This window comes from Ostrea edulis, chromosome 2, assembly GCF_947568905.1.
Source record: "Ostrea edulis chromosome 2, xbOstEdul1.1, whole genome shotgun sequence".
Classification (NCBI taxonomy): domain Eukaryota; kingdom Metazoa; phylum Mollusca; class Bivalvia; order Ostreida; family Ostreidae; genus Ostrea; species Ostrea edulis.
Genome location: NC_079165.1, coordinates 47405237 through 47414145, shown reverse-complemented (window position 1 = coordinate 47414145; position 8909 = coordinate 47405237). Strand labels below are relative to the sequence as shown.

At 36.4% G+C, this 8909-nt stretch overlaps 1 pseudogene; it reads left to right on the top strand.

Annotated features, from left to right (window-relative positions):
• The first annotated feature begins 608 nt into the window (after positions 1–608).
• On the top strand, positions 609–5947 carry LOC130051450 (piggyBac transposable element-derived protein 2-like; annotated as a pseudogene).
• Positions 5948–8909: the final 2962 nt, after the last annotated feature.

Sequence of the window (8909 nt, the reverse complement as noted above, 5' to 3'; positions counted from 1 at the left end):
CGTTAAAAAAAGGTAGTGACAGTTCCATCGCCAAACGCTCGGCATCAGGTTTGAATGTCATGGGACCTCGGAGATGACCTTAAAAACGGATGTCCCGTGTTACAGTAGGTGTGGCACGCTAAAGAACCCTCACTGCTCAATGTCCGTAAGCGCCGAGCCAGCCTTTCACCGGTCTTGGTGACGTCTCAAGAAAAAATTATCGAGCAAGATACAATCAATCAATCAGACTTTTTATGTTATGGCACTGTCCGTCCGGCTTGTTCTAGCTTGTGTTTTCGTTTTGTTTCTTTGCTAACCTAATTTCACATGTGCAAAGCTTTTTTCACCTGAATTCTCATGAGCAAGAGGTTAGATTTCTACATGCGGATAACCGATGTGAGCAAAAGACTAATTCATTGATATAAAACTTAAGAATGTTATTGAGTCCAAATTGCTCACGTGAGCAATATATGAGCAATTCAAACTTAGACAGATTTCTCTTTCTTATAAGGTAAACAAAAATGTAAAGTCCAGTTTGCTCACGTGCCATTAACAATAAAGATAGAACGTGAATCATTTGTTGTTCATTATTATATTTCTACTTTGTTTTTTTTACATGGATCTCCATCATGATGGAGAGAAGAACGAAGCGTAATCAACCGTGGGTTCCCGACGATGACGACCCTCTAATGATAAGAAATGAGGTACATTGTATATCGATGACTTTAAACAGTACATAATGTATTACGCCGTACGTATTTTCATCTGCATGTATATCGCCATGAAAGCACGGAGTTGGTCTTTCTCCAATTTATTTGGAATTGTGACCACGTAACATACAGATATAGTTACCATAACGCACAGATCTATGATATTATCTACTGAGATAACAAGTGGTTGAGCAGCGTAATGCGGGTATTGCAAACTGATATGTATTCCATAAGGCCTTGGTCTGTAATATCGTCGTGCGGAAACTGATGTCGACTTTCAGTATCTAAAATCAGCTAGTGGGGTAACGATAGCAAGGGTTTAATAATTTTGTGTGAAATGTGGACTGTACTGTAAATAAAACTCACCAATCCATAAGCTACGGTTCCTGTAATCGTTTTGTACCGTATAGTATAACCATTCCTCTCATGCACACGCGTATATTCAAGGGAGTGATAGGGGCCCCCGTAGTCGAGTGGTTAGAGCATCGAACTCAAAATCACACGGTCTCTCACCTCTGGACGGCGTGAGTTAGAATACCGCCAAGCGCCGATAAGTGAGAAAGTTTCCCAGTTTACTTTCGGATGATCGGTGGTCTCTTCCCAGGTACATTGTATCTGGGTTCTCTCTTCCATCAATAAAAACTGGGCGCCACCAGATAACTGAAAAATTGTTGAGTGTGACGAAAAACAGCAAACAATCAATCAAGGAGTGATAGATTCTGTTATTTTTCTTCAATCGTTTGAATGTTTTATTGTACAAATCGCTATAATAGTTTGTTGAGATATCTGGTTAGCGAGATTAAAATGTCATGTGTTAAATCTTCTGGCTGTTTTTCAGAAAGTTTGCCCAATACGTACATTTCGTCACTAATTCTGGTTATATTTTTGTCAGAAATGTTGCCAGGTTTGTTCAATAATTAGGGCCCCGCATGAAATGCGGGAAGCCCTATAGTAATCACATTGTCCGTCCGTCTGTCCGTCAACATTTTCTTTGTGACGCGATAACTCAAATAGTTTTTATTGTAAAGTTTTGAAATTTTGTACAGAAGTAATTCACAATAAGAGGAAGACACCTATATATTATGGGGTCATGTCACTTTGTCTGTATGTATGTCATCATCTTTGTTATGAATGTACATCTATTTACCAATATGTCTAAGAGAGATAAATCAATTTGAATTATGATATTTTGTTTTTCAAAAACTAATAAAATAATAACATTGTGTATGTGAATATTTTTCGTTGTTTTTTAATGTGATATGAAAAATGGTTGGTGTTGCATGTATATTTGATTAAGTATACGTCACTCCCGGTCAACAACTGCCGATCGGGATTGGAATACGAAATAACATTTTCGACATCCGGTTGCAAAGTGAAGGTAGGTTCAAACGTGACTGCTTCATTGAATTATATACTAATTGCACATTGCATCTTAGAGAACTGTTCGTTTTCATAAATAAAGTCTCAAAATAGATACAAAATGAGTGTACCTTATTCATTGATGTTACCGAACTTTCGTCGGTGATAATCTCGAAGTGGCGTGAATCACTGCTTGTTGACGGAAAAAGTTCACATTTTCTACGTGAGTATTTTGATATTTGCTTATGATATTTTTAGCGCATACATGGTATGTTTCTGCTAGGGATAAGGGAAACTGTCTTACCCATGTATGTAAAGACATATGTGTAGATTTCTAATGTGTTTTAAATGTCAGAATTTCCCAAGTCACATGTTAAATTCGGATTCCCAACCAGTAGATATTCAATGAATTTTTTTAGCACATACATGGTATGTTTCTGCTAGGAATAAGGGAAACTGCCTTACTCATGTATGTATAGACATATTCTATAAATTTCTGTTTTTAACAATGAATACTTTTATCATATGTGTTTGAAAACACAGTCTCCGATATCAGAATTTCCTGATTCACATTTTGTTAAATACGGATTCCCAACCTGTAATATTTCATAAAGTATTTTTTTGAAGAAAATTTTCTACGTGAGTATTTTGATATTTGCTTATGAATATTTTTAGCGCATACATGGTATGTTTCTGCTAGGGATAAGAGAAACTGCCTTACCCATGTATGTAAAGTATTTTTTTTTAAGAAAAAAAAAATTATATGACTATGTTGGTACGAATACAAATTGTTTCAATCAGTCGAATGCAGAAGTTCTGTGTCCCACAATTCCATCATTTTTGCTATAAAATTCGGAGCGGATCCGTAACTTGAAAGTTCAATATTGAATATAGAAGGGAATGGGGTTTTGGTCTTTTGTACCTTAGTTTATCAGACATTAAACAATTGTCTCTAAAACTGGTTTTCATTTCCCAAATATTGGTATTTGAACTACACTACACGTCCTGCATTAAAAAGTGCACAAGTTCTTGTAAAAAATCTTTGAAAGTTCATAACTTTCGTACATTATTTTTTTCTGCAGATGGATCAAATAAATAGCATCCGAAGAATTGTAGGCGCAACATCTACTGTTGCTCATCAGTTAACGGGTTTAGGTTATATAAAATCCAACAAGAAGGAAAGCTGTCAAAAGACAAGTTGAAAATAATTAGTAAGCTTACGGACAATATTTCAGCAAACATGGATGAAATTTCCAACGCGCTCAATTCCATCCAGACAAAACTGAGAGAGAAGGATATACGACTTGGAAGCCCTCAGTAAAGACAATGCACACCATAAAAGGAAACTGAATGAATGCAACTTAGAGTCTCAAGAACTTTCCTCTAAGTGTAAAAAGCTTAAAGAAGACATTCCATTTTATTGAGAAAGTTTGTTTATATATCAAATTCATCATAAGTATATACTTTGCACGGAACTTAAAGACAGAATGCAGACTAATTTTTAAAATCAACGATCATTGCAAATTTAGGCATAGCATTTATATGCATTTTACAGGTGTGGATGCGTTGTGAACCAAATGGTTACACACACGAATATCGCCTATATCTGGGCAAATTTGATGACATGCGAGGACAGAGACTTGGAGAGAGTTGTTAAGCACCTATGCAAGGAAATCAAGTGGAAAGGCCACCATGTATTTTTTGACAGGTGCACATCTACAAATTATTCATAATTCTTAGACCTATGTAATGTAACGTAAATAAAATGTTTTTTACTGGTACTTTCCCCCTCAAAATGTTAGAATAATAATTCATTACAGATTTTTCACTTCGATTCCTTTGGTTCAATGTCTGGAAACGTATGGGATATATTCATGTGGAACCATCATGTCAAACAGAAGAGGATTTCCAGTCAACTTGAAAAATCCAAATTTAGAACGTGGGGATGCGCAACAAATGCAGTATGGGAATATGGTGATAACTGTTTGGAATGATAACAAACCGGTAAATAGAAATTGAATAGTATCAATCTTCAAGTAGTGACGTGTCTATCAATATATATGTACTTTGTTTATTATCAAAAGTATATGTTGTAGGTTCATGTGTTGTCCACCACTTCTAGCCCTCTGGGTGATGAACCTGCGGTCAGGCGAGTGAGAGGTGGTGGTATGGTCTGGAAACGTATGGGATATATTCATGTGGAACCATCATGTCAAACAGAAGAGGATTTCCAGTCAACTTGAAAAATCCAAATTTAGAACGTGGGGATGCGCAACAAATGCAGTATGGGAATATGGTGATAACTGTTTGGAATGATAACAAACCGGTAAATAGAAATTGAATAGTATCAATCTTCAAGTAGTGACGTGTCTATCAATATATATGTACTTTGTTTATTATCAAAAGTATATGTTGTAGGTTCATGTGTTGTCCACCACTTCTAGCCCTCTGGGTGATGAACCTGCGGTCAGGCGAGTGAGAGGTGGTGGTATGGTCTTTCTTCAGCCCCCCCCCCCCCCCCCACCGCCATAGAGCACTATCAGCAGAACTACTGTGGGGTGGACCGGTCACAGCAATATAGGTCAAAGAATCCAGTTGGAAGACCTTCCAAGAAATTCTGGTAATACTTCATGAATTTTATTTTGGAGATATGTGTCATCAACAGCTACCTTCTATGGTTGAACACCCCAGGTACCATGAAACCTCATAGGCATTACTCGATAAGTGAATTCTCACTGGATGTTGCCCAGTGTTTGATCGGGGACTTTTCCAGTCGGAAGAGGCAACGGTTTACTCAGCCCCGTATCCCTCCAGTTACCACAGCCAGTATTGCGAGACACACCAGCGAGAAATAGATAAAGTAAGCGGTGGTGCAGTTCCCAAGGCGTGAGGCGAGAGACAGTGTATGGGTGCAATATTCACCTCTGTAAAGGTGCATGTTTCCAAACATACCATGTTCAGAATCTGCTACCTCATGATTAGCTGTGTTAATCTTTATGTTATGAGAACCAGCATACTCTCATTAAGTTTTGAATGTTTTTAATTGCTGTTTTGATTACTGGTATAAGTCATTTGCTGTTACTGTAATACCTATAAGTACATGTACAATTTTACAAACTATTTTGTATCTATGTGTATCAATTTCATTATAAGATTTGAACTTGTACTGCTTATGTTTTTATGATATCAGTACTTATATGAAGTAGATATTGTGATACAAAGTGTAGTTTATTGGACAGTTTTTCTATTTCAAGGAAAGAAAAGGGTGAAAAAAAAATGATTTTAGCCATTTTTTTAATTTTTGAAGGAAAATAAGAAAAAATAATGGCATCCAAGAGTAACATGCACATTTAGTACTTCAATGGCTATGTACATGTATATCTAGAATAAATAACACTCAATTTTGTAAATGTGAATGCTATACATGTATATGAATACAGATAATCCTTAAATCTATTTAAATGATGACTGTTAATCATTTAATTTGAGTGTGTTATATATAGGAAAGGTAAAAAACACATTTCTATGGTTTGTGGGCTCATTTCGTTGTCATGGCAACCGTTACACCACATTTCACTATATAATTGAAAACCAACATTTTTCCTTTCAGGATATATATGGGTTGCTTTATGAAAATGTTACTAGAAAATGTCTTATTTTTTATTTTTTTTTATCAGCTTAGAAGGAAAACTAGAAAATTTCTGGTAGTTAAAGGGTTAAGCCAAGAAGTTTTATCAGCTGTTACTTTCATTGATGATGAGGATGGTATGAATGGCTCTCAAAATGAAGGTCAGAACAAGGAAGGTTCTGACCCAGAGCGGGATATTATTGAAGGGAAAATGCCAGAAGCAGAAGATAAGGATGCTAATAAATCTCAGAATGACATTTTCTATGACTAAATCTTCTCTTCTCAGGAATTGACCTACAATACATTATTCATTATGTCTTTTGTTTCACACTATTATGATAGGTTTAAAGATGATAAACCTTTCCTCATTAGCATATGACATTTTCTGTGACTAAATCTTCTCTTCTCAAGGAATTGACCTACAATACATTATTCATGATGTCTTTTGTTTCACATTATTATGATAGGTTTAAAGATGATAAACCTTTCCTCATTAGCATATGACATTTTCTGTGACTAGATCTTCTCTTCTCGAGAAACTGATCTACAATACCTTATTCATTATGTCTTTTGTTTTACATTATTATGATAGGTTTAAAGATGATAAACTTAGCAGTATATGAAAGCTTATGTTATAGTGTGCAGTTTATGCACAACCATCATGTCTTTTTAGATACATGTACCTTTGTTTACAATGCTACATGTTCGTAAAGACAGTGAAATTATGAATAAAATTTTCATCTATTATGTATGCAATCCATTTCTTGATTTCCATCTGTGGTTTTGCATAAACAGCCTTTCCTCATCATCATCTATTTACCATGGTGGTCTAGAGGTAGAGCGTTCGCCTTGCATGTGGGAGGTTGGGGTTGGAATCCCGGTTTCGACAGACCTAAGTTGTTAAAACAGGTAGTGACAGATCCATCGCCATATGCGCGGCATGAGGTGTGAATGTGACATTGTCACGGGTCCTCGGAGAAGACCTTAAAAACGGATGTCCGGTGTCCCAGAATGTGTGGCATGCTAAAGAAACCTCACTGCTCAACAGCCTTGAGCGCCGAGCTTAGGCATAAATTTGAAGCCCTTCACTGGTAATGTTTATGTCTCCATATGAGTGAAAAATTCACAAAAGGGACAATAAACAACATACAGCCAAGCAATTCCTCGGCTGTTTTTGTGGTCTGCAATTTACATATATTGTTGTATCAAATATACTTGTTATTGAATTTTTATTGAATATTTTATAATTTAAACCTTTTCAGGAAACCCAATCATGCCTAAAATGTAAAGGCAGAGCCATGCCTCAAGAGCTGCAGATATGAAGGCGTATAGATCAAACATCCTTAAGTGAAATTCAGGAGGAAGGAGTCATAAACAACACAGATCACTGTTCAACTGCATCATTCAATGTATTTAATATTCATTTTCATATGTGCCTATTATGTTAATTTTAATTGTTAAACTACATTCATGACATATTCCCTTAATGTTTTATAGTCTTATGTTCCAACATGCATTTTTCCTTGTCAATTTCTTTAGTCTTCATCATCGATAAATGCATATCTCATGGACCAAGAACAACGCCAGCTACAACATTCTCCATCAGTTAGAGATAATCTTCATCAAGGAAGTGAAGTATTTTCAGAACATGCAGGAAAGCAGTACACCTACAACTATGCAGTTTTCCTTATTCATTGCATTACATGCAGAGTGGAGGATCTAGATCATGATGATGGTACAGCATTGTATACAAAATACTCCAAACTCACAGGACAAAACTACTTATTGGTTTAGAACTAGAAAGAGGAGCTCTGACATATAGGAAATAATACTATAAAATGTCTATTTTAAAAGAATTTTCAGACTTATGTCTTTATCACCAGAGTTTACAGCAGGCTATCGACCATTCTCTACAGTTTTCACCATGTCTTTTCTTTCTACTTGGAGACATAGGAGGAGCTTCCTACACTTGTGCTTTATACCATTCATCAGACAATGGTATTTTTTCGTATGATCCACATGCACAGAATTCTACTGGACTCCCTTCGCCTTTAGGTACTGCAGTCATGGTATATCACAGTACTCGCCAATTACTTTACAACTATGCAACGAACCTTAGTAACAAACTTAATGCAAAATACTTTGAAGTTGTAGCTGTGGCATTCCAGAAAATTACTGTGGCAGAATACAGACAACAGTACTGCACAATTTCCCAGAGTAAAAAAAGATCATCATTACCAGAGGAAAAACGTCAAGAGATTAAAAATGTAGAAACAACTCAACGAAGCAAAAAGAGAATGGTATTGGGACAGGCACCAAAAAAAAAAAAAGGACATCAAAAATAAAGACACAGAAAAAAGGCAAAACAAACGCTCTGTACTTGAGAAGGAAAAAAAAAACACCAAGAGATTGATAAAAACAAGAAGAGATCAACGTAATTTGTTAAGAGAAGAAGAACGAGGGAAAATTAAAAGTAAAAACACGATAAGCAGGAGACTGAAACGTTCTTTACTTGGTAAAAAAAAAAAAAAAAAAGCAGAGCAATTGAACATGAAAGATTTGGAAAGAAGAAACGAGAGACGTAGTTTGCTTAAAGAAGATGGGAAAAAAAGAATTAAGAGGATTAACACAGAAAGTAGGAAGCAAAGACGTACATGTAGATTGGTTGAAGCTGATGAAAAAGAGAAAATGAAGAAGGACACAGAAAGTAGAAGAGAGAAGCGTAGATTTAAAGAAGAACAACAACAGGAAGTTAAAAGAAAAAACACAGAAAGTAGAAGAGAGAAGCGTAGATTATTAGAAGAAGAACAAGAGAAAATTAAAAGCAGAAAGTAGAAGAGAGAAGCGTAGATTGTTAAATGAAGAAAAACAAGAGAAAATTAAAAGCAGAAAGTAGACCGCCGCGGTGGCCGAGAGGTGAGAGCGTTCGCCCCGCATGCGGTAGGCCGGGGCTCGAATCCCGGCCGCGACAGACCCAAGTTGTTAAAACGGGTAGTGATAGTTCAATCGCCAAACGCTCGGCATCAGGTGTGAATATCACGGGTCCTCGGAGATGACCTTAAAAACGGATGCCCCGTGTTACAGTAGGTGTGGCACGCTAAAGAACCCCCACTGCTCAAAGGCCGTAAGCGCCGAGCATAGGTCTAAGTTTGAAGCCCTTCATAGGTCTTGGGTGACGTTTCCATATGAAAAATTCTCGATTTATCAATCAATTGATAACAGTCAAATTATAC